We start from the raw sequence: 25,550 nt of genomic DNA, 5'->3' as shown, positions 1-25,550 counted from the left end.
CAGGGCTGTAGAGTCGGATTCGGAGCCGGAGTCGGTGGAGTCGGGTCTTTTTGGGGTCCTGGAGTTGGAGTCGTCAAAACTCGAACAGCTGGAGTCGGAGTCGGAGCCGGAGTCGGCTAAATTTTATGAGCTGGAGTCGGAGTCAGAGTCGGAGCCGAAAATTTCTGGTAACCCGGAGTCGGAGTCGGAGCTAACTTAAATTCAACAAAAAATATTGTTTTTTTTTTTGTTCTGTATTTGCTATAAACAGCTTAATTTACAAAACTTTTTTATATTATCAATTGTTTCTTAAGTCACATGCACTAAGTTGTAATTTTTTTGAGATTTAAAATTAAATTTGCTTTTTACTAAAAAGAATTACCAAAAATCAGGATCAACTCGAATCGTTTTGCACCCTTCGGCAAAGTTGTAGGGAATTGAATTTCCTACAGGAATTTCACAATTAGACAATTTTGAGCGAGACCCGCGCCACCTGGCAGAAAAATACTGAAACTATGTTTTTGTGCATACATATTTGCGATTTTCCCTTATAAACTTCAACGATAAAAGCTACCCTTAACCTTTAACCGATTTTGCTCAAAATTGGTACACATACTTATTTTTGCCTAAGGAATCGAAACAGACGGTATCCCTGATGTCGATTTGTTTAATTGCACCCTAACACCCAGTCATCTTTTACCCTGATAGCGACTGTCTTGGAGGTTTTAAGTAAATCATTTTCAGAAAAAAAAGTTACGAGGTATATAAAAGGATTATAAATAATAATCACTGGCAAATCAAAGTGTTGCAATTTAAATAATTGAATCGGACAAAAAAAAAGTGCAACTAATTTTTAAATATTCATTGAATATGTTAAATATATCGATTATCTTAAAGATTACTATACAGCAATTCCCCACGAAAACAGCATGATTCGAAAAAAAGATCTCCGATCGGGCTCAAAATTTTTCTGGGGATCCTTAGCCGAAATAATTAGACCCGTATTTTTTGTTTGGCCATTAGGGTGACCTACGCCGTGTTAGGGTGGTTCGAAAAAAGGCAATTTTCGTCGATTTTCACAAAAACCACTTTTTCAAAAAATCATATCTCCGCACCATTTCATCCGATTTTAGCTGTCCTAGACGCAAAAGAAAGGTGATTAGTTTGGCTATTTGGGAAAAAATAGTAAGAAGTTTCAAAAATCTAGTTTATCATTTGAAAAGGTCGTATGAAAGCTTAAAATGCTGTTTTGAAGGTCTCGGGACCAAAAAGCCTATGTCTGAAAATATTTTTATCAGATTCCTCGGAAAATTTTACATAACATATCAAAAAATGGTGAAGTTATGTTTTCGATTCTCTGAGATACGATTTTTGAAAATAAAAACTGGATTTTCGACGCCCCACGCGCAAAAATGGAAAAAAGACGAAAACGGGAAAAAATCGACTTTTTTCACTAAAACTGCGATAACTTTAAAATTTCAGCGATGACCTATAGTTGTTATGGTACCAAAAGTTGCGTCTTTTAATTACGAAAATTTTGGTCACCCTAATGGCCAAACAAAAAAATACGGGTCTAATTATTTCGGCCAAGGATCCCCATAAAAAATTTCAGCTCGATCGGAGAACTTTTTTTTCAAATCATGCTGTTTTCGTGGGGAATTGCTGTATATCTCTAGTAAAATCTGAGAATGTTGACCTTTAGGCAAATTATTTTGATATCGTTGCAACTTATCGTTCAAATAATCTCAAGATTTCAGTACCAAAAAGATTTATTTAGATTTATTTTTGAAATATTATTAAAAAAAATCAAAATAAATCGGTCAGAATTTTCTCATACTTAACGTTTCACGCCAAAATGGCGGAAGGTGATTATCATTGCAAATCAATGTACCTAAACAAAATATTCTTGGAAAGGTAGCTTAAGGGTGATTTTGAAATATCCGTGGCCTAGAAAATATGTTACCTGTGGATTTTGATTTATTATCCAATTTTAAGTTTCTTCATATATTTTGATGGAGGCGCACGATCATTCATAAAGCTTCGTCTTTTGAATTTATAAATCGTTCTTTAAGGCCAGGATTCTTTTAATGATTCATTAAAAAAAAAACAATTTGATATTTAAATTTATTAGATTTTAATAAATTTCAATTTGAGGTTAAGTAAAAAAAATCGAATCAAATTATTCGCTCTACAGCATAGCGTTCTCGATTGCGAGAACTTAGATGTCCGAAGCCTTGATTGTTGAGGCAATTGCAAACCTCTTTTTACATCTAAGCTTCCATCCACCCCGGGATTCGAACTGACGACCTTTGGATTGTGAGTCCAACTGCCTACCAGTGACTCCACCGAGACAGGACCCAGGGAGACGACTCCTACACCTGGACTGAGCTAACGACCTAACCTTTTTTTTAAGATTAGTCCGGGGCCAACATTTACTTCCCCGTTCGATGGAAGGCGTGATCAGACAAATCTCGTCTCGAAAAATGTCACCGGGACTTTCTGGGATCAAACCCACACGGAGAAAAAAGAGTTCCCAAAATCGTGAACAAGCGTTCATGAAATTCGGAACCACGAACAAAGTGTTCAAATTCCATGGTACGATTTTGAAAAACGTACCATGAAATTTGAACACTTTGTTCGTGGTTTCGAATTTTATGAACGCTTGTTCACGATTTTGAGAACTCATTTTTCTCCGTGCAGGCCAACTGGGTGAGAGGCAATCACGCTTACTCCTACACCACGGGTCCCGGATAAGTAAATAAATTCAAATTTACTGACAAAACTGTTCTTCTGAAAATGCTTTCAAAACTACAGATATTTTTAAATTTCTGTTTCAATAACGTATACAACTTGTAACCTAGAAACTTTTTTTCTGTTTTGTGATTCGAACTTATTTCCCTTGAGAAAAACATGCCGCTTAGAGAGTATTTAAATAATCCTATCCATTAATGTTTTCAAAATAATAGTAAACTAACTTTTGAAACATTTAAAAATAGATGGAGTCGGAGTCGGAGCCAATCATTTGTTGAAAGCTGGAGTCGGAGTCGGCCAGAGTTGGTGAGCTAGAGTTGGAGTCGGAGACGGAGTCGGTTGGAGCTGAAAGCCGGAGCCGGAGCCGGAGTCGGAGTCTGAGTCTACTAATCTCAGAAAGCCGGAGTCGGAGTTGAAGTCGGAGTCGTCTGAAATAAGACCCGACTCCGCAGCCCTGGTTGAGGGAACCCTTTTTTGGATACACTTTTTTGGATATCTGGTCCCAACATTTGAAATTTGAAAAAATACTAAAAAGTATGTAAAAAAAGTATTTACATCCCTTGAGCACTATGCACATTTTGTGATGAAACATGTAACAATTTAAAAATTGACAGAAACCTAGTACTACGTTTTGTTCAGAAACTCATGCCAACATTTTGCTACAAAAAGCTCATGAAAAGATGTTTTGTATAAAAAGTTATATAACAAATACTATTACCAAAATCAAAAAAGGTGCAAAAAAAGATTGTGCACCTTTCGAAAAATTAACATAAATAAAGTTATTTGTTGACAAATCACCATAAATCCAGTCTTCCAACTCCAAATAGGCATCCTTGACTGATTAAAAATATAAATTGGATTGAATATAAAGTTTACTAATTACTTCGTATAAAAGTTTATATAACTCTGGGAATTCTAAAACTTATCTAAACTTAATTTTGCAAACTTTCAATTTAGCTAAATGTCAATATATTACCATAGAATTGCTAAATAAACCTTCTGGAGTGGGTATAACACCGTTTTCGGGGTCTTTGTATCGCTAGAATAGATTTTTCGTTGGAATTTCGTACCATCCCGGAATTTCGTCGTCGGAAATCCGCCGGCATCCGAACCGGTCCACAATTCACAAGTCAACCTATGTGGCATCGGAAAGGGCATAACATTTCCGATCTTTTGATACCCATACATCTAGGTTTTCTATAAAACCCACGTTTTTAAATACCTAGGCAAGAAATTTGGGGTGAAGACTCTGGAGACATATTCCGTGTGCATGACGAATCCCGATTTTGTAATCTTGCTTTTTTAAAAAATACAAAAATCAAAACTGACGATTTTTTATATATATTTTATTTTATTATATATTTATATATTTTTATCTTTTTTTAGAATTAAGTTTTTGAAAATCGGTCTTCGTCATGCACACAGGACCGGTTCAACAAAATTCACCAAAATTTAGAGCCGATTTGGTCAAAGCAGTGTTGAGATATCGTGGCACCCGTTTTTTGAAACTGCTAACTTAAAATAGTTATATCTCGGCAAAGGTATATCCAAATGTCTTCATATTTATTTTGTTAATAGATGAAAATGTACCGTAAACTGGGGTGACTTTGATAGGATTTCAATTTGTTTTTGGAATGTTTTCCAACAGGAAAGGTTTTTCTCAAGATTATTATTTCTAAAACATGTACTGGGGTACGCCACACCAAGTCCATGCACTATTTTGGAAAAAAGTTTTTTTCAATAGTGTTTAGAAAAATAGTTACGTTAAAAATTCTTAGTTTAAATTCCGGGGTGACTTTGATAGTCATAGTTTTTCTTATTAAAATCATATTAAAGATGTTCAAACTTTATTTTTACGTTAAATGTACCATCACAAAAGTAGCTGATATAGTCTTAAGAAAAAAAAACATGTTTATATTTAGTTAACTAAGTTAATAAGCTTTTTAATAAAATACATATAAATTTTAAGTAAAATTGCTTAAAAGTCGGAATTTTGCCAGAAATTTGTTAAAACTAGTTTTGTTTATAACACTATCGATTTAAATTGCATTTCATACTGAATTCGAAGCACGAATCACAAGTTTTTAAATTTTACATGAAATTTGTTTAACCGAAATTGCCTATAAATTTAGAGAATTTTTGTTAATTGTGTTTCAAAAACACATATTATTTATTATTTCCAAACTTATTTAACCTTCTCCTAGTGGAAAATTGTCCAAAGAATCCGAAAATGCTTTCCGTTTTCCGATTCAAAATCATGTTCATTGAGAAAATCATGACACTTTGAGAAGTTTAAAATAATGACTTTCATCAACATTTTCTTAACTATAGTTAACTAACTTTTTAAACTTTCAAAAATTTTATGAAAAGTTCTTTTTGAGGTACTTTGAACACTTATCTACCACGGTCAGTATGAATCTAAATCATTCCGTACGAATTTTAATTGTACTCTTCATTTTGCGGAAAAATCGCAAACCTATCAAAGTCACCCCGGCTATTAAAGTCACCCCGTTTTACGGTATATTTGAATGCCCTGCAAAAAATTTAAAAATAGGTTAAATGTGTGCTCATACCAACCTCTGACATTTTTGATGATTTACATGTATGTAACCCTTAAATTCTTAAATTCTTAAATTCTTAAATTCTTAAATTCTTAAATTCTTAAATTCTTAAATTCTTAAATTCTTAAATTCTTAAATTCTTAAATTCTTAAATTCTTAAATTCTTAAATTCTTAAATTCTCAAATTCTTAAATTCTTAAATTCTTAAATTCTTAAATTCTAAAATTCTTAAATTCTTAAATTCTTAAATTCTTAAATTCTTAAATTCTTAAATTCTTAAATTCTTAAATTCTTAAATTTTTAAATTTTTAAATTCTTAAATTCTTAAATTCTTAAATTCTTAAATTCTTAAATTCTTAAATTCTTAAATTCTTAAATTTTTAAATTCTTAAATTCTTAAATTTTAAATTCTTAAATTCTTAAATTCTTAAATTCTTAAATTCTTAAATTCTTAAATTCTTAAATTCTTAAATTCTTAAATTCTTAAATTCTTAAATTCTTAAATTCTTAAATTCTTAAATTCTTAAATTCTTAAATTCTTAAATTCTTAAATTCTTAAATTCTTAAATTCTTAAATTCTTAAATTCTTAAATTCTTAAATTCTTAAATTTTAAATTCTTAAATTCTTAAATTCTTAAATTCTTAAATTCTTAAATTCTTAAATTCTTAAATTCTTAAATTCTTAAATTCTTAAATTCTTAAATTCTTAAATTCTTAAATTCTTAAATTCTTAAATTCTTAAATTCTTAAATTCTTAAATTCTTAAATTCTTAAATTCTTAAATTCTTAAATTCTTAAATTCTTAAATTCTTAAATTCTTAAATTCTTAAATTCTTAAATTCTTAAATTCTTAAATTCTTAAATTCTTAAATTCTTAAATTCTTAAATTCTTAAATTCTTAAATTCTTAAATTCTTAAATTCTTAAATTCTTAAATTCTTAAATTCTTAAATTCTTAAATTCTTAAATTCTTAAATTCTTAAATTCTTAAATTCTTAAATTCTTAAATTCTTAAATTCTTAAATTCTTAAATTCTTAAATTCTTAAATTCTTAAATTCTTAAATTCTTAAATTCTTAAATTCTTAAATTCTTAAATTCTTAAATTCTTAAATTCTTAAATTCTTAAATTCTTAAATTCTTAAATTCTTAAATTCTTAAATTCTTAAATTCTTAAATTCTTAAATTCTTAAATTCTTAAATTCTTAAATTCTTAAATTCTTAAATTCTTAAATTCTTAAATTCTTAAATTCTTAAATTCTTAAATTCTTAAATTCTTAAATTCTTAAATTCTTAAATTCTTAAATTCTTAAATTCTTAAATTCTTAAATTCTTAAATTCTTAAATTCTTAAATTCTTAAATTCTTAAATTCTTAAATTCTTAAATTCTTAAATTCTTAAATTCTTAAATTCTTAAATTTTAAATTCTTAAATTCTTAAATTCTTAAATTCTTAAATTCTTAAATTCTTAAATTCTTAAATTCTTAAATTCTTAAATTCTTAAATTCTTAAATTCTTAAATTCTTAAATTCTTAAATTCTTAAATTCTTAAATTCTTAAATTCTTAAATTCTTAAATTCTTAAATTCTTAAATTCTTAAATTCTTAAATTCTTAAATTCTTAAATTCTTAAATTCTTAAATTCTTAAATTCTTAAATTCTTAAATTCTTAAATTCTTAAATTCTTAAATTCTTAAATTCTTAAATTTTAAATTCTTAAATTCTTAAATTCTTAAATTCTTAAATTCTTAAATTCTTAAATTCTTAAATTCTTAAATTCTTAAATTCTTAAATTCTTAAATTCTTAAATTCTTAAATTCTTAAATTCTTAAATTCTTAAATTCTTAAATTCTTAAATTCTTAAATTCTTAAATTCTTAAATTCTTAAATTCTTAAATTCTTAAATTCTTAAATTCTTAAATTCTTAAATTCTTAAATTCTTAAATTCTTAAATTCTTAAATTCTTAAATTCTTAAATTCTTAAATTCTTAAATTCTTAAATTCTTAAATTCTTAAATTCTTAAATTCTTAAATTCTTAAATTCTTAAATTCTTAAATTCTTAAATTCTTAAATTCTTAAATTCTTAAATTCTTAAATTCTTAAATTCTTAAATTCTTAAATTCTTAAATTCTTAAATTCTTAAATTCTTAAATTCTTAAATTCTTAAATTCTTAAATTCTTAAATTCTTAAATTCTTAAATTCTTAAATTCTTAAATTCTTAAATTCTTAAATTCTTAAATTCTTAAATTCTTAAATTCTTAAATTCTTAAATTCTTAAATTCTTAAATTCTTAAATTCTTAAATTCTTAAATTCTTAAATTCTTAAATTCTTAAATTCTTAAATTCTTAAATTCTTAAATTCTTAAATTCTTAAATTCTTAAATTCTTAAATTCTTAAATTCTTAAATTCTTAAATTCTTAAATTCTTAAATTCTTAAATTCTTAAATTCTTAAATTCTTAAATTCTTAAATTCTTAAATTCTTAAATTCTTAAATTCTTAAATTCTTAAACTCTTAAATTCTTAATGAGCTTAACCGTTTTGAACTATAATATCACAAATTAGAGCTTAATTTTAGTACCCAATTAGAAGGAATTCGCCTTCCAAACATATAAAAAATCCTTCCGAATAACATTCTAAATCATGTTTTATCTAATTATCTTTTCCGCATCTTATCCGATTCCGCATGAAAAAAAAAATTCGTATCACATCGTGATATTCAAATCGGCAAAATTCGTGACGTACAAAAACTTTTAAACATCTAATCGCCACTCTTATCTATCGATTTCGGAAAACAACCGTGCCCCTTCAACATTTTGGACTAGTCAGCGCCACTCCAATTTACACAATTATCGGTAAATTCTTTGCCAAGAAAACGTTCCAAGTTTCTTGGAAATTCTATAAAATTGGCTGAACAAATCTTAGTGCCGACAGATGTGTCCAAAGCAACAAAAGAATAAATTATGTTGTATGTCATCCAAACCAAAAAAATCTCTCTCTTTACGTTTCTGTTTTGTTCTTTGAATTCTCTCTTTTCTTATGAACCCTTCCATTCTGCATTTCTTTTGAACTCATGTGGTTGAAACAAATACGTTTTAAAATCACTTGACTGTATCGATTTCAGTTTGAAACATGATACCACAATTTACTTCAATGCTCTTAATTGTCGAAGCGCATGGCAGTTACTAAAACATGAGCAATTCTCTACCAAAACCGGAAATGGATTTTATTTGTATTTTTTGATTTGGCTCAAACTTTGTGAGGGCCTTTCTTATGACCAAATAAGCTATTTTGCGTCATTGGTTCACCCATACAAGTCTCCATACAATTTTGGCTGCTGTCCATACAAAAATGGTATGTAAATATTCAAACAGCTGTAACTTTAGAGTGAATTTTCTGATCAATTTGGTGTCTTCGGCAAAGTTGTAGGTATTGTTGAGGACTTTTGAGAAAAAAATAGGTACACGGAAAAATTTTTTGCAAATTTTTTAATCAACTTTTTTTTTACTAAAACTCAATTTCCCAAAATACGTATTTTTGGATTTTCAAGATTTTTTGATATGTTTTAGGGGACAAAAATCCGCAACTTTTGAGCCATAGAGAAACATGGTCAAAAAATCTGCCGCCGAGTTATGATCTTTTGAAAAAATAGTGATTTTTGGAAAAATGTCAATGTCTCTTAGACAATTTCATAGCAAATTTTCTGAACTTTTCAAAAACAATATTTTTAGAAATGGTCACTCATGGTCACTATTTTTAAAAATCTAAAAACAGCAAATATTTCGCTAAAATCAAACATTCGGTGACTATATCTTGAAAACGGATCCCTTTATCAAGAAATCTGTAAAGTACTTTTCGATTGCAAATTCAATTTTGCATTAAAAAATAATGTCAAATTTGTTTTTGCATAAAACTTCGATTTTTTCCAAAAATCACTATTTTTTCAAAAGATCATAACTCGGCGGCAGATTTTTTGACCATGTTTCTCTATGGCTCAAAAGTTGCGGATTTTTGTCCCTTAAACATATCAAAAAATCTTGAAAATCCAAAAATACGTATTTTGGGAAATTGAGTTTTAGTAAAAAAACTAACTTGATCCACCTATGTGGTTGGAGCCTTCCTCACTCATTACCAACAATGGTTGATTTGATGGGGTTGTACACAAATTTCATCTATTTTTTAGATTCGGATTAAGAAAGTACATAAATATCCCTTAAATGGCCATATCTCGAGACAGGGTTGCCAGATCTTCAATGTTTTGGACTTGTTGGAAAGGTCTTTTGATAACCTATCCAACGATGGGTCGGATGATGGATCCGGACATAGTTTACATACATTTAAGTGAGATCCGGCTACAAAAAAGTACATAAATATCACTAAAATGGGCATATCTCGAGACAGGGTTGCCAGATCTTCAATGTTTTGGACTCGTTGGAAAGGTCTTTTGACAACCTACCCAACGATGGGTCAGATGGTGGATCCGGACATAGTTTACATACATTTAAGTGAGATCCGGCTTCCAAAAAGTGCATAAATATCACTTAAGTGGACATATCTCGAGACAGGGTTGCCAGATCTTCAATGTTTTGGACTGGTTGGAAAGGTCTTTTGATAACCTATCTAACGATGGGTCGGATGGTGAATCCGGGCATAGTTTACATACATTTAAGTGAGATCCGGCTTCCAAAAAGTGCATAAATATCACTTAAGTGGACATATCTCGAGACAGGGTTGCCAGATCTTCAATGTTTTAGACTGGTTGGAAAGGTCTTTTGATAACCTATCCAACGATGGGTCGGATGGTGGATCCGAACATAGTTTACATACATTTAAATGAGACCCGGCTACAAAAAAGTACATAAACATCACTTAAGTGACCATATCTCGAGACAGGGTTGCCAGATCTTCAATGTTTTGAACTCGTTAGAAAGGTCTTTTGATAACCTATCCAACGATGGGTCGGATGGTGGATCCAGACATAGTTTACATACATTTAAGTGAGATCCGGCTTCAAAAAAGTACATAAATATCGCTTAAATGGCCATATCTCGAGACAGGGTTGCCAGATCTTCAATGTTTAGGACTCGTTGGAAAGGTCTTTTGATAACCTAACCAACGATGGGTCGGATGGTGGATCCGGACATAGTTTACATACATTTAAGTGAGATCCGGCTTCCAAAAAGTGCATAAATATCACTTAAGTGGACATATCTCGAGACAGGGTTACCAGATCTTCAATGTTTTAGACTGGTTGGAAAGGTCTTTTGATAACCTATCCAACGATGGGTCGGATGGTGGATCCGAACATAGTTTACATACATTTAAATGAGACCCGGCTACAAAAAAGTACATAAACATCACTTAAGTGACCATATCTCGAGACAGGGTTGCCAGATCTTCAATGTTTTAGACTGGTTGGAAAGGTCTTTTGATAACCTATCCAACGATGGGTCGGATGGTGGATCCGGACATAGTTTACATACATTTAAGTGAGATCCGGCTTCAAAAAAGTACATAAATATCACTTAAGTGGACATATCTCGAGACAGGGTTGCCAGATCTTCAATGTTTTGGACTCGTTGGAAAGATTTTTTGATAACCTAACCAACGATGGGTCGGATGGTGGATCCGGACATAGTTTACATACATTTAAGTGAGATCCGGCTTCCAAAAAATGCATAAATATCACTTAAGTGGACATATCTCGAAACAGGGTTGCCAGATCTTCAATGTTTTAGACTCGTTGGAAAGGTCTTTTGATAACCTAACCAACGATGGGTCGGATGGTGGATCCGAACATAGTTTACATACATTTAAATGAGACCCGGCTACAAAAAGTACATAAATATCACTTAAGTGGACATATCTCGAGACAGGGTTGCCAGATCTTCAATGTTTTGGACTCGTTGGAAAGATTTTTTGATAACCTATCCAACGATGGGTCGGATGGTGGATCCGGACATAGTTTACATACATTTAAGTGAGATCCAGATATATGTGAAAACACATTTTTATACATAACTTTTGAACTACTTATCGAAACTTCAATCTTTATAAAACTCGATCTATGGGACCCTTACCCATGTCGAATGCAACAGGTTCGGATCAAATCGGTTCAGCCAGTGCCGAGAAACATGAGCTAGTTTGTTGGTCACATACATACATACACACACACATACACACACACATACACACACACATACACACACACATACACACAGACATTTGTTCAGTTTTCGATTCTGAGTCGATATGTATACATGAAGGTGGGTCTACGACGTTTTTATACAAAGTTCATTTTTAGAGCAGGATTATAGCCTTACCTCAGTGAGGAAGGCAAAAAAGTTGATTAAAAAATTTGCAATTTTTTTTTTCCGTGTACCTATTGTTTTCTCAAAAGTCCTCAACAATACCTACAACTTTGCCGAAGACACCAAATTGATCAGAAAATTCACTCAAAAGTTACAGCTGTTTGAATATTTACATACCATTTTTGTATGGACAGCAGCCAAAATTGTATGGAGACTTGCATAGGTTAACCAATGACGCAAAATAGCTTATTTGGTCATGGGGAAGGCTCCCACAAAGTTTGAGCCAAATCAAAAATACAAAAATAAAAATGGTCGAAATCGGCCGATTTCGTAGAGAGTTGCTCACATATCAAATCGAAGCAATGTGATGAAAAAATCAAGTAAATATGAACAAAATTTTATTTCAATGGAGGAGTTAATTGTGTTTTGCAATTCCGTTTTGAAACTAATTACTATTACTGTCATTCTCGCATGATGAAAAAACATTCTTTTCTCTACAAAAAATAAAAAAATTAAAAGTTTAAATAAAGAAATTACAGGCAACGGTTTCAATATTTGGATGAAAACGTTGCTTAATCCACCGTGGTTGATGCCTGCCTCACATTAGTATAGTTTTTATTTTTATTAAAATAAAAATTTCTACCTGCAAATGCAAATTCTCTAAATAAATCCTTATAGGGCTGTCAGATATTTAATCTTTTTGGACTCGTTGGATAGGTATTAAGATTACGCATCCAACGATAGGTCGCATGATTAATCCGGACATCACTTTCATCGAAAAATCTGAAAAAGAGTGTATAAACAACACTTAAGTGATCATAACTTTTGATAGGGTTATATCAGATCTTCGATTTTTTAGGCTTATTCGAAAGGTCTTTCAATTATCTAAATAACGACCTGTTAAACGATGGACCCGGACATCATTTTCCAAGTAATTTTCATCGAAAAATCTGAGATCCGGCTTCAAACGAGTGAATAAACAACACATAAGTGCTAATAACTTTTGATAGGGTTGTCAGATTTTCAATCTTTTGAACTCGTTGGAAAGGTCTTTTGAATGCCTTTCTAAAACTGTATAACATGTATAACCAACCTTTTTACAATCTTCCTGACTCTTGTTAAAATCGTTTTTTAGCATAACTTTCGAAGAACTTTTCTAAACTTCATAATATTAACTAGGGTCTTACGGGACCCCAAGACTAATCAAATGAGACCAAAACGGTCCAAATCGGTTCAGCCAGTCCGGAGATAGTCGAGTGCATTTTTTTGTACACGAACACTCATCCAGACACACGCACAGACATATGTTCAGATTATGATTCTGAGTTGATAGGTATACGTGAAGGTGGGTCTACGGTTGGACTAGGAAGTTAATTTTTCGAGTGATTTTATAGCCTTTCCTCAGTAAGGTGAGGAGCATGAGCATGAGCATGAGCATGAGCATGAGCATGAGCATGAGCATGAGCATGAGAGATCACCCATGGTTGCCCCTCCGTTGCTGAACAGAACCGTAATATCCTTTCAGCACTACTGATCATAAGCTTCGACGATCTAGTAGTGTTTCCCTTATCAACAGCATGTATGAATGCGCCGAAAAGATAAAACACCATGATTGCTAAAGCTAGATCAATTGCGAATAGGTAACAGTCATTGGCCACCAACGGCGCTCGCCATGTCAGTTTGTAGACCTCGATTTTAAGGGACGGGAATGTTAGTTAGCGCAGGTTGCTACTAGGGCAGCTGATTTACTCTGTGCTTACACCCCACGAGCGCCAGGAACCTGAAAACTTGTTAGTAGGATAGGGTGTTTGGTCAGGATTCATCATAGAAGATGATGATGCGACCCAAAATCATAGTGTTTGTTGAAAGGTATTATATTTTATTCTCAAGGCAAGCAGTCGGTTGCTGCGGATGAGATATTTCCCGTTTATCTGTTGTTTGTTTAATAATGAAATGGTTCAATCTTAGACAGCCGGCTGCGGAAAAATGAGACCAACATAGTGTGTATTTAGAAAGAGATTTTTATATTCTTTGATATTAAGTTTTTAAGTTTTAATGAGCAATACTGTAATTGTGAGGGTTATTTATAGAGTGAGGTTTTACTTAAAACAAAACAAGAATTAGATTTCCTTTTTTTTTGAAACATTTATTCAAGCGTTTAACTGATCCAAACTAAAACTTCAACCTTCACTAAACTATGCGTTTCTGTAACGTTCAATTTAAAACAAAGCGTTTGTGCTTGGACATGTGTTGGTGTGTTTTTGAATCATCACTCCCGTTCTGTAGTCAATCATTTTTACAAACACACGCATTTTTAAAACGCGCCACGCCGAAGTTAAAAAACGCTGCGTTTTGACGCTGACCGCCGTTCCCGGATCGATTTCGAGCTTCTACTTGCGCGGACCGGTGAATTCCATTCGTTTTTCTCGACTGTTCACGCGAACCAAAATTTCCTGACCGATTTGTGCGACCGTTTCCCGTTCTTCCGACCACGATGACCGACGTGAGTTTTCTTAACCAGGTTCTTTTACGAGCAGATCTAACGGATTTCTTTCTAGACCCATACGGATTCTGTGCAGGACAGTGCTGGGAACCTTCACTGGCTTCTCAACATACCTCGCGATGGGAATTGTCTTTTCGGAGCTTTGACTCACCAAAGACACGGGGTGACTCCGTCAAATCCGCTTTTCGACGCCTACAACACTAGTCTACGGAAACTAGCTGTTCGCCACTTACGGACCCACCTGGAGCAGTTTAATCACCATCTTGAAGCCTTTGCCGCTGAACTGGTTGAAGGTGAGATTCCTATCCAGGGCAAAGTGGGAGTGTATCTGGACCGCCTTGAAACTTCCGGATACTGGGGGGGGGCGAAGAATGCCTTACTGCCATTTCCAACCTGTTTGCTGTGCGAATAGACATTCATCAGACCAACGGCACAATTTCAATTGTGCCCGACATCGAACCGACCGCAGTCTACCGAATCTTTTACCGCGGCAGTACCCAGAATCGAAACCATTATGATAGTATCATATGTGTTCGACCGGCAGCTATGCCACAAAACCACAATGACTACATAGCGATTCGAGCCAGTTCCAGAACCTTTTACGCTCAGAATCCCGGCCAGGAGGAGACTACACAGATTCAGTCCGTGCTCCAGCAAATAACCGGATCCGTACCTTCCCCCCACCGAAGTTAATATCCTGCGGTGGCTCATCGCCGAAGATATCGAGAAACGACCAGCCTCATTCTTAACCAACTGTGGCATTCATGAACTCGAACAGGATAATTACACGCTACGGATGCGACTTGGCCGTATCGATGGTGGCCCAGCGACCTACATCTCTCTTGCAGCGCTTCTCAAGGTGCGGATATTCTCTCATAGTATAGACGGCAGCGCACTGCGCTACGACCCTACTCAAGGTGGACATCTATCTTTTGCTCACATTCTTGAGGACAAAAGTACGATCCCTTACCGATACCTAAGCATTAACTTCATCGAAGAACCAGAATCCCTCCAACCTGATCCGTACGACATTGCTCAAGCTGTGCACCAGAACGAGACCCACTCTTCGCCAAAACCTGTACCGGAAGTGATTACCATCGAGGAGACAACAGGTCTGCGCTTTGCCACCCTAAACGTCAACGGTTGTCGGTTGCCAGCTAAACGCAATGCGATAGACCTTTACCTAAGCTCGAACCGAATACACGTTGCCGCCCTTCAGGAAGTCAACCTGTGCTGTTCTAGGACGTCCACCGAACATTACCAGTGGCACTTGGGAAAGACTCGAGGAAACCAGCGAAGGGGGCTAGCGGTGCTGATAAGAAAAGGAGCGAGAATAAATGTCACCGCCATCGATGGTGGCGGTCCGAATGTCCAGAAGCCTTTCCTCAGTAAGGTGAGGAAGGCAAAAAGTGTTTTAAAATGTATCATACACCTGTCCAGTTGTTTTGCAATCACAAGTTGCCAAACTTTCTAAATAAATTTTATTTTTGTGAGAAAAAAGTTTTAGCGGTGCTTAACATTGTAATTTCATCAAAAATATTTTGAACTTTAAACGAGCCCAAACAAGCGAAATATAATTATCAATGCAGAAAAAAGCATTACATACATCATAATTGTAAAAAAGGTCCCATTTTCACCTAATAACAATGTCGCATTTTTTTATGGGCCATACTGTAAATTTACAGAAATATTTTTTTTCTGTGTATATCACCTAAAATTGAATTGGTTCGATTCACATCATATACGAATTTCGTTTCAAACGCAACAACCGGTATAAATGCGGAAAATCTTGTTGTTTATTTGGAGCAATTCGTTTGTCAGTTGAATTTGTTGGAACATTATTTATTGCGTTGCGTTGTTCCTCAGTGTCTTGCAAACCTTCGGGGTGAACGGACACTAGAGCTGCGGTATTTACTACCTAAGCTCAGAGTTATTTCAAACAAAATTCAGTCTTTTTAAAGACTACCTGTGTTATTTTCCAAAATTCTAAACAGTCTTTTCAAGACTAACCCCACCTGAAATTTTGTTGTATTTTACAGACGAAGCCATCTTTTTAAGAGAACTTTGCTTGCAAAATGCGTCAAAACAAAGGTAAACGCAAATCTTCTGAAGATTTGGTCGTTACGTCGGTGAAGCGTTTGAACGCTAAATCGGTTAACGGAAACAGAAAAAGAAAACTTTGTGCCATTGTGTTACTCAGCAACAGTTGCAGTTTTAATGCCCGATCGTTAATTATAATTTTCTGGGTGTTCTGTTCCGCTGAAGGACTAGATTTTTTGTACAAAGTGACGAATTAAGTGAATGCTTCAAGTGGACGGCGGAGTTTAATCGACTAATGGTCTATACTGTGGATTACTTGGCCGAATAGTTTTCACCTGCAACCCAAAGCTAAGTATCACGATCGTCTATTGTGTGTTTATTTTGCCCCGGCGCGATGTCCGAGGCGATAGACACGGGCGAGGGGAAGGAGGAGAGAGAAACGTATCCTCGTACCCGTGTGGACAATGCGCAGCACCGATCGCGGACGGTGACGAGTCTGTCGATTGTTTTGGGAAGTGCAGACTCTCTATTCATGTGAGATGCTTGCCTAGGGCACCAGCAGAAGGGATAGCAATATTTCGCCAGATGCCTAACGCAGTATTTGTGTGCGATACGTGTCTGGCTTTGCAAGACTATGACGACAGACACTGTGAGAAAATGTTGCAAGATATTGACGCGAAATTGAACAATATGACGAGCGTGATTGATTTCGTGAAAAACTTTGATTCGGCTGTCAAAAAAAATAGTGCGTGAAGAGTTAGTGCGTGCGAATGTGAAAAAAACAGTGACGGAGGAAAAACCGGAAGTAGCGCGTAAAATCCTTACTCGATCGGCAGCAAAAGCAGCAGCCAGGCAAGCGGAAAGCGGAAGACAGGGCAGAGGATGTCGAGGAAACCGGAATAGGATTTGTGACGCCGAAAACAAGCTTTGCTGAAGCGCTTCGAAAGCGGGTGAAAGTCACGGAGGAGGAGGTCAAAAAGAAACAGGCAAGAAAACCAGATCCAGTTGTTGTCATCAAGCCAAAAGAAGGGGTACAGGTGGAAGACGCGCGAGCAGAGGTGCAGAAGAAAATCAGCGCCAAGAACTTGAATGTTCAACGCGTCACCAGCAGCAAAAATGGTTCAGTTATCGTCGAGCTGAAGGATGAAGCGTCAGTCGGAGTGCTAAAAGCAAGCGTGGATGCTCAGCTAGGAGGTCGCTTTGAGGCTCGCTTACGGGAAAGCATGAAGCCGTCGATCAAAATCATCGGAATGAGTGACGAGTTTAGTGAAGAGGAGCTGAGAGCGTCGTTGGTGGAGCAGAATGACGTCTTTGCGAACCTGAAACACTTCAAGTTGCGCAAAACTTTCCAGATCGAGAAGTGGCGCTTTAACAACCATGCTGCATTCGTTGAGCTTGACGCGGAGACATTCTTCAAAGTTTTGGAGCAGGGAAAAGTCAACTGTGGTTGGAATCGTTGTCGTGTTTTCGACGGGATTCAAGCGACAAGGTGCTACAAATGCAATGGATACGGCCATAAGGGAGCGGACTGCAAGGCCGAGACTTTAGTGTGCCCAATCTGCAGTGAAGACCACGAATGGAAGGACTGTAACGCTGAAACAGAGAAGTGTGCCAACTGCGAGAAACTACGCGTGCAACGCAAACTCAACATTGATGTCAACCACTCGGCTTGGAGCAGCGAATGTCCAGTATTCATCAAAGAGCAGGAAAAACGGAACAAATTGGTGGATTTCACAATCTAGCAACCAAAACAACGCGGAGAAATACTGTACCTGAACATTGCTGGAATAAAATCACATCTTGACGAGCTGAAACTGATGATGCAGAACACAAAACCTAAAATAGTATTTTTGACGGAAACACACTTGACAGAAAAGCACGACCTAGACTAATTTGAGATCCAGAATTACCGATGCAGTTGCTGTCTGTCCAGATCAGCACACACGGGTGGGGTGATGGTGTATGTAGACGACCGCTTGGAGTATGAGATTGTCTCGAATACGGTGGCAGGAGATAACTGGTTCTTGGCGATCGCCGTGAAAAGTACAACGCTCAATGGAATCTATGGAGGAATCTACCATTCTCCCAGCAGCAGTGAAGTTGGTTTCATAGACAGCTTTGAGAGTTGGCTGAGGACGGTCTACCAGGACTGCAGGACAAATCTACTCGTTGGCGACTTCAACATCCGATGGAACGAACCGGGATACGCACGTGAGCTGAAGAACGTTACCGAAGCCTTAGGGATGAAGCAGATTGTATCAGAACCGACGCGTGTGGGTCCCAGTAGCAGTACAATTATTGACCTTGTCTTTACAAACCTGGAGGGGGTGGAGGCGCGCGTCACTGAAGAGCTTAAGATAACTGAACACGAGACCATCTGTATTCACGTCGGAGAAACCACGATTAACCTACCGGAGCAGAAAAAGAGTTACGTTAGCTGGAAACGGTATACGAAGGAACGACTGCAAGCTGCGCTACGAGCAAAACTGAGGAGAGTTGACGCTGGAGTGACCGTTGGAGAAGCTGTACAAACTTTTGGCTCAACACTGGCGACGGCGGTTGCGGAGCTGACCGATCTATGCAGCAATGACCGGAAAGTCTCAAACGCGTGGTATGGAGAACAGCTGAGAAACCTGAAAACCGAGCGGGATGATGCCTACAGGACCTTCAAACATACTGTTCGGAGCGGACTGTATTTATTGCACTTAACTGCCGGCGGACTTGGGGAACCAGTTTGGGAGGGTCGGAAGTATCGCAAACACAAACACAACACTAGAATTTCTCTCACTACTTTCTATTTTACGACTAAAACTTAGCTTAAGTGAATAATTTAGTGTTGCTTCCGACGATCGCGACGCGCTCGACTTGACGTCCGACCGGTTCGGCTGCTTGCGATAGACTTGCTGCTTCTCCGAACGATCGCGCAAACTCGTCCGTTGCGCGCCAAAAAACTTTCCACTCTTCGTCGTCGTTCGGGTTGTCGCTCTCTTTCTAGCACCGTCGTCATCAACGGCGCGATGTTGCCGCGCACATCGTTTGTGCGCTTCTTTCTCCCTTTCGGGCGTCGTCGTGCTAACTCGCGCAAGTCGTTGCGCGCGCTTGTTGTTGTTGGCAACAACGCAGGCTGGGTTGCCACCTTCTTTTCCGTTCTCGTCGCAGCAGGCACAGTGCTGCCAAAATCAAACCAAAATTTTCTTCGAGCTGACCTTGTCAGGCTCGAACATCCTCCACCCGCGAAGAACTGCCGTTGATATCCAGGCGATCCAGAGGTCATTCTTTCTCCTCCCAGGTGTGGCCGTACTTTGACCAGGTGTGTGTTCTTTCAATTCTTCGCCGGGCGCTCTTGGGATCCGCAAGTCGATGCGAACCCCTTTCGCCCTGTTGTACAGAACCGGGCTAATCTTCGTTGCGTTCTTACAGGATGCGCCGGTCAGCGCAGTTAACAGTCGCAGGGGCTGCCAAAAGGCCTGGCCGACTCGTGGGATGTGCTCCAGTGCTTGTTGATGCTTGCCGATTGTAGGAAACCGGCATCTTGTTCTGCTTCCACTTGGACCATCTCCAGTGCCTCCAGCTGATGCTCGCTTTAGTGGATCGGCGTCTACCGACCGCTTGTGTGGAACGAATCCTTCAGTGTCACTCCTTTGCTTCTTCCATGCTGGTGCTGCAGCTGCTGGATATTTCGATCGCTCATCGCTTAGCTGTGTGTCAACTGCAGCAGCCTTGTGCGGCGCCGAGGCCGCCCTTATACGCTCCGTTACTCCTCCACATGGGTTTGTAGTCTTCTCAAGTACGCTGAGTGCAGCAGAGCGCTGCGTCGTGGGACCTTGAACCTTGTGTCCTTGGTCAGGAATCGCTTGGCTTGAAAAGCCAGCGTCGTCTTCCAATGTTCGCAGTATCACGTGGAACGGCAGGTAAACTTGCTTCAAATTCGCTGGATCACTCACCTCACTTGCTTCCTTGTAAATTCCAACTTCTCGTGCGCAGGCTTCGGTGTGCTGCTCCAAGTTGGGTCGATCCTCAAACTCCGTACCTTGAATCAGGACCGCTTCTTCGTGTGCTGCGCCACTTCCAATCGTGCCGTCCAAGACCTGGCTGAAGCTCGTCTCGCGCAGAGCCACCAAGTTGACTCTGACGGCGAGTTGAACTCCAGCAGGAATCATCGATGTGTCGGAACGTGGCTGCATCTGCTCGACGCCAGCCATCTCGTTCGCGTTGTGTCCGTCCAGAGTGTCCTTCGTCAAATGTGCTTCATTCTTGGTTGCTGTTATTAATAAACCACGGCAGGGGTGTGGGCTGCAGGGTTTATTCCGAAAGTCCGCGACGGCTAACAGCGCGTCGGGCGCTAGTTGTCCTTGTCCAGAGGAGCTGGCCTCTGACGTCACTGTACTCGTGTCGGCTTGTTGTGGAGCACCAGGTTGCTCCACCTTCGTTTGTGTTGTCGATTGCTTTGAGTTTCTCTGGTACTCGGCGTGCAGCAGGGTGTGGTGCCGCTCCTCGCACGTCGCGCACGCTCCGGTGGACACACTGCGCCGAGGTATGTCCCGTCCGGAGGCAATTGAAGCAGAGTTGCTTCTCCTTCGTCTTGATCAGCCGCTGGGGGGCTGTCATCGCTAGGAACTGCGGACACTTCCAGCTCTTGTGCTGGCCTAGTACGCACACGTCGCACGTCTGTGCCGGCTCTCTTCCGGCGGTCATGGCCATTTGCTGCTGGCCCGGGTTGTCCGTTGCGGTTTGTCCGGGTGTCTTCTCGGAAAGTTGTGACGAGTCTTTCTCGTCAGCGTTCTTGTTCGTCTCGATGACGGTCTTGGGCTTCTCAATATGGTGGTTGTTCTCGGACCGTTCACCATGCGGGATGGTAAACTCCGGTCGTACCCGATCTTCCGTGTCCAGCTGCTCTGCCAGCAGCTTCCCGGGACGCTTCTGGGGTTCGTCGATGGCCGCCTCGTTGGCGCATCCGACGATCTTAGCGGTTGTTGGGTTCGTTGTCTCGTCCACCCATTGTGGTACACCAGGCGTGTACGCGTTTCTTCGTCGTGTGGGCTCGCTCACTTCTAGCAGCTTCTCTTCGATGACCGTCAGGACCTCTGTGTGCAGGTCGTCGAAGGCGTCGTAGAGGGCATCTTGCTCGTCCCGTGATGTTGACGGAACCATGCCAAGGATCTGCCCGTACGCCGTGTGGTACGCATCGTACGCGGCTTCTACCTCCTTCTGGCACGTCTTCAACGCTGCCCATGTGAGCGTCGTGGCATCTTTCAAGCTGTCTAGAATGATAACGAGCTTACCTTGAGCCAGCTCACGCTGGTGGACGACGTCGCTGAACCGCTTTATCTCCGCCATCTCCTTTGCACTGCTTGCTCCGCAGGGGAACACTCAGTGCACGTAGCAACAGGGCTTTTTCCGCCGGTCTTCTTCACTTGTCTTCTTCGGTGTGGCCGCCTTCTCCGAGTTCACCAGCCTCTCCGGTGAATTCTTCGGGCGAAGCTCTTCGACCACCGTTGCTTCAGTGACAGGGCACTGTTTCGGAACGGCTGCTGGAACCGTTCGCCTTCACTACACTTTTGGGTTCTGAAATCACGGTACTTGGGGGAACTTTTGTGACCTCTTGGCCGGAACTTCACTTCTCGTTCCACTTGCTGGAACGTTCCACTTTGTTCTTCGGACGCATTCTGGACGTTTCCAAAATGGCGTCGACTTTTTTGCACTGGGCACTTTTCCCAAATGGCGTCCTTTTGTTCACCACGAGCACACTTTTTCAGCCAAGATGGCGTCTACTTCACACTTTTTCCTTCGTGGCGTCTCTTTTCACTCTGTGGGCCTTGTGCCCACTTGCCGCTATGGAAACGACCCTCCGCCTTTTTTGTCTCCACACTTCCGGTTCACCAGATCCGGCTCGTTTGGACCATGTCCGGAGCGGACTGTAATTCATTTCACTTCAGGCGGACTTGGGGAACCAGTTGGGAGGGTTGGAATTACCGCAAGCAAACAAAACACTAGATTTTCTCTCACTACTTTCTATTTAATAACTATAACTAAATTAAGTGAATAAAACTAGTGTCTCCTCCGACGATCGCGACGCGCTCGACTTGATGTCCGACCGGTTCGGCTGCTTGCGATAGACTTGCTGCTTCTCCGAACGATCGCGCAAACTCGTCCGTTGCGCGCCAAAAAACTCTCCACTCTTCGTCGTCGTTCGGGTTGTCGCTCTCTTTCTAGCACCGTCGTCATCAACGGCGCGATGTTGCCGCGCACATCGTTTGTGCGCTTCTTTCTCCCTTTCGGGCGTCGTCGTGCTAACTCGCGCAAGTCGTTGCGCGCGCTTCTTGTTGTTGTTGGCAACAACGCAGGCTGGGTTGCCACTTTCTTTTCCGTTCTCGTCGCAGCAGGCACAGTGCTGCCAAAATCAAACCAAAATTTTCTTCGAGCTGACCTTGTCAGGCTCGAACACATACAAAAAGGCTGGATAATTGGAACCTTTATAAAGTGCTTCGAAACCGCTACGTCCGAGGATTGAGATCATCAAAGAATCTGGCAGTAGAAGAGGAAATTCGAAGTTGTCACGGAAATCCCAAGAAGCTTTGGAGAAGCCTGAAATCGCTGATTCGGCCTGGTGGAGAACCTCCAATGGAAATTGTTTTCGAGGGAGCGCGAAGCGATAGGGAAACGGCGGAACGCTTGAATCAGTTCTTCGTGAAAAGTGTAGAGACAATCCATAGAAACATCCCACCAGCCCAGGTGGAACCAGCAGTAGTACCAACAGAAGTAAGGCTAAACGAAGATGGCAGCGAGGACTTATTAACGGAGCTTCAACCAATCACCTTGACGAAACTGAAAGAAACAGTCTACTCGTTAAAAGACTGCGCTGGTGTTGATAGCGTGACAAAACGGGTCATGACGGATTCATTTGACGTTGTTGGAGAGCAGCTATTGGCGATTGTCAACAGATCCCTGGAAAGCGGAGAATTCCCACAACCTTGGAAGCGGACTTTGGTGATACCGATACCTATAAGGTACCGAAATCGACGCGCCCGGAAGATCACAGACCAATCAACATTTTGCCACTCTATGAAAAGGTTTTGGAAACCATAGTAAAGGGGCAGCTCCTGGCGTTTGTGGATCGGACGAAAGTTTTACTCGAAGAGCAGTCTGGTTTCCGAAAGCATCACTCCTGTGAGTCAGCGCTCAACCTGTTACTGCTGAAATGGAAACCAGCAATTGAAGAAGGGAAAATTGTCCTATCGGTGTTCGTAGACCTGAAGCGAGCTTTCGAGACCATTGACCGAACCAAACTGAAAGCAGTACTGCGTCGCTACGGTGTTCGCGGTTCAGCGCTCAAATGGTTTAGCAGCTACTTGGACAGCAGAACGCAGGTGACTCGTTACAACGGCTCCACGTCAGCAGCCACGGCAGTAGATCTTGGAGTTCCTCAAGGCAGTGTGCTTGGACCGCTTCTCTTTATTTTATATATCAACGACCTGAAGCAAGCACTGAGACGAGTTCAAGTAAACCTTTTCGCTGATGATACTGTACTGTTTCTGACCGGAACTAGCTTTGAAGAGTGCTTTAACGTGATGAATACTGAGCTTGCCAGTTTTACCGAATGGCTGAGATGGAAGAAACTACAGCTGAATGTTAGCAAAACAAAATGCATGATAGTGACCACACGACCAAGCGACGGCGTAAGCAGAGCGGTTCGGATAGATGGCGAGGAAATCGAAAGGGTCGAGACGATCAAATACCTCGGAGTGATGCTGGACGAAAAATTGAACTTTAATGACCACATTGACTACACAATACGGAAAGCAGCCCGAAAATTTGGAGTACTCTGCAGAATTAACCGTTACCTGACGACTGAAGCCAAAATAGACGTGTACAAATCCCTGATTGCTCCTCACTTCGACTACTGTGCCTCTATCCTGTTTTTAGCAACTCGTCAACAACTGAAAAGAATGCAGGTCCTGCAGAGCAAAGTGATGCGACTAATTTTGAAATGTGATCGTTTAACACCAAGGCAAAATATGCTGGATTGTTTACAATGGATGTCTGTTCGTCAAAGGATCGAGTACAATACGTTAATTTTTGTGTTTCGTGTAACTAAAGGGATGGCGCCGAAATACTTGACAGGTACGGTGGTATACGGGAGGGATATCCATCAGCACGACACCAGAGGAGCTGAAAATATCAGATTGCAGATGTGCAGGAAGGCGTGTACGCAGAATTCACTGTTCTACAAAGGATACAGCATGTACAACCAGATACCGGAAGCAGCAAAGAACACAAGGAACATCAACGAGTTCAAAAACTTGTGTAAGAATTTCGTGCGTCAACGACCGATGGAGTAAAAGTGAACCACGACGGTACTGTGAGGAAGAGCATGTTATGACGGCCGGCCATCTTCATTATCGGTACACAGCTAAAAAAGTAGTAATCCAGCTGCGTGTAAAAGGCCAGGGTGTAAAATAAATATTGACCGACTCCGTGGCTTAATGGTTACGGCTTCTGCCTCACAAGCAGAAGGTTTAGGGATCAAATCCCGGTCGGTATCTTTGAAATTTGGAATCAGAAATTTGAACTTTGAATATGAACAAAAACGAAAATGAATTAGGTAGGATTCGAACTCATGCCTTTGGATTGGTGGTCTGGGACGCTAAGCAGTCGGCCATCAGAAGGTTTACACTCTAGCAGTGAAATGATCCGTAGTGTTGAAACATGTTATCTTCTCATATTAAATACGCGCTGATCCCTGATTTGCCTGACGGGATTGGAAGTCTAAATATAGATCGAGTTTCCTTCAGATGCTTGCTTCTATGTTTAGGCGGGGCCGAACAATGCCCAGCGACCTCGGAATTGGACCGCAAGGAGCTCTGTCATTCTGAAACGGGTCGTTGGAAGCAGCGCGAGGGCTATCACCACCTAATACCCGGGACTGAGATAAGTTGTATCAGCATTCGGCATATACAAAGTCTGATACAAACTATACTTTCCCATAATATCGCTACCGGTTAGCGGGTATTGGATTGGACCACACACACACACACACGCACACACAGGGTGTAAAATAAATATTGCATTATTTTATGCAATGTTTTGTGATTTTACACCTTGAAATATGTAGCCCATCAGTATGGGAAACCTACTTGACCGAAATGTCAAGTTCATATATGCGTTTATCCTTACAACTTTTTATCGGTCTGATGGCCGAGTGGGCTAAGGCGCCAGTCCTTACTGTTGGTGCTGGGTTTGAATCCCGTCGGTTGCAACTTTTTTTTTGTATTTGCAAAAATTGTACATGCAGTGTGTAATATTAAGTGTTTATTTTGACGAAGGTGATGTGCATGCTTTTGCATGCGATTTTACCATCGGATTTTTTACTGTGTACATGTCGCATGGGATCACTTTGGGCCTCATATG

Source organism: Culex quinquefasciatus, chromosome 3 (assembly GCF_015732765.1).
Source record: "Culex quinquefasciatus strain JHB chromosome 3, VPISU_Cqui_1.0_pri_paternal, whole genome shotgun sequence".
In the NCBI taxonomy this organism is placed as follows: Eukaryota; Metazoa; Arthropoda; class Insecta; order Diptera; family Culicidae; genus Culex; species Culex quinquefasciatus.
The sequence above is the reverse complement of the archived record's forward strand: the minus strand, read 5'-3'. Positions refer to the sequence as shown.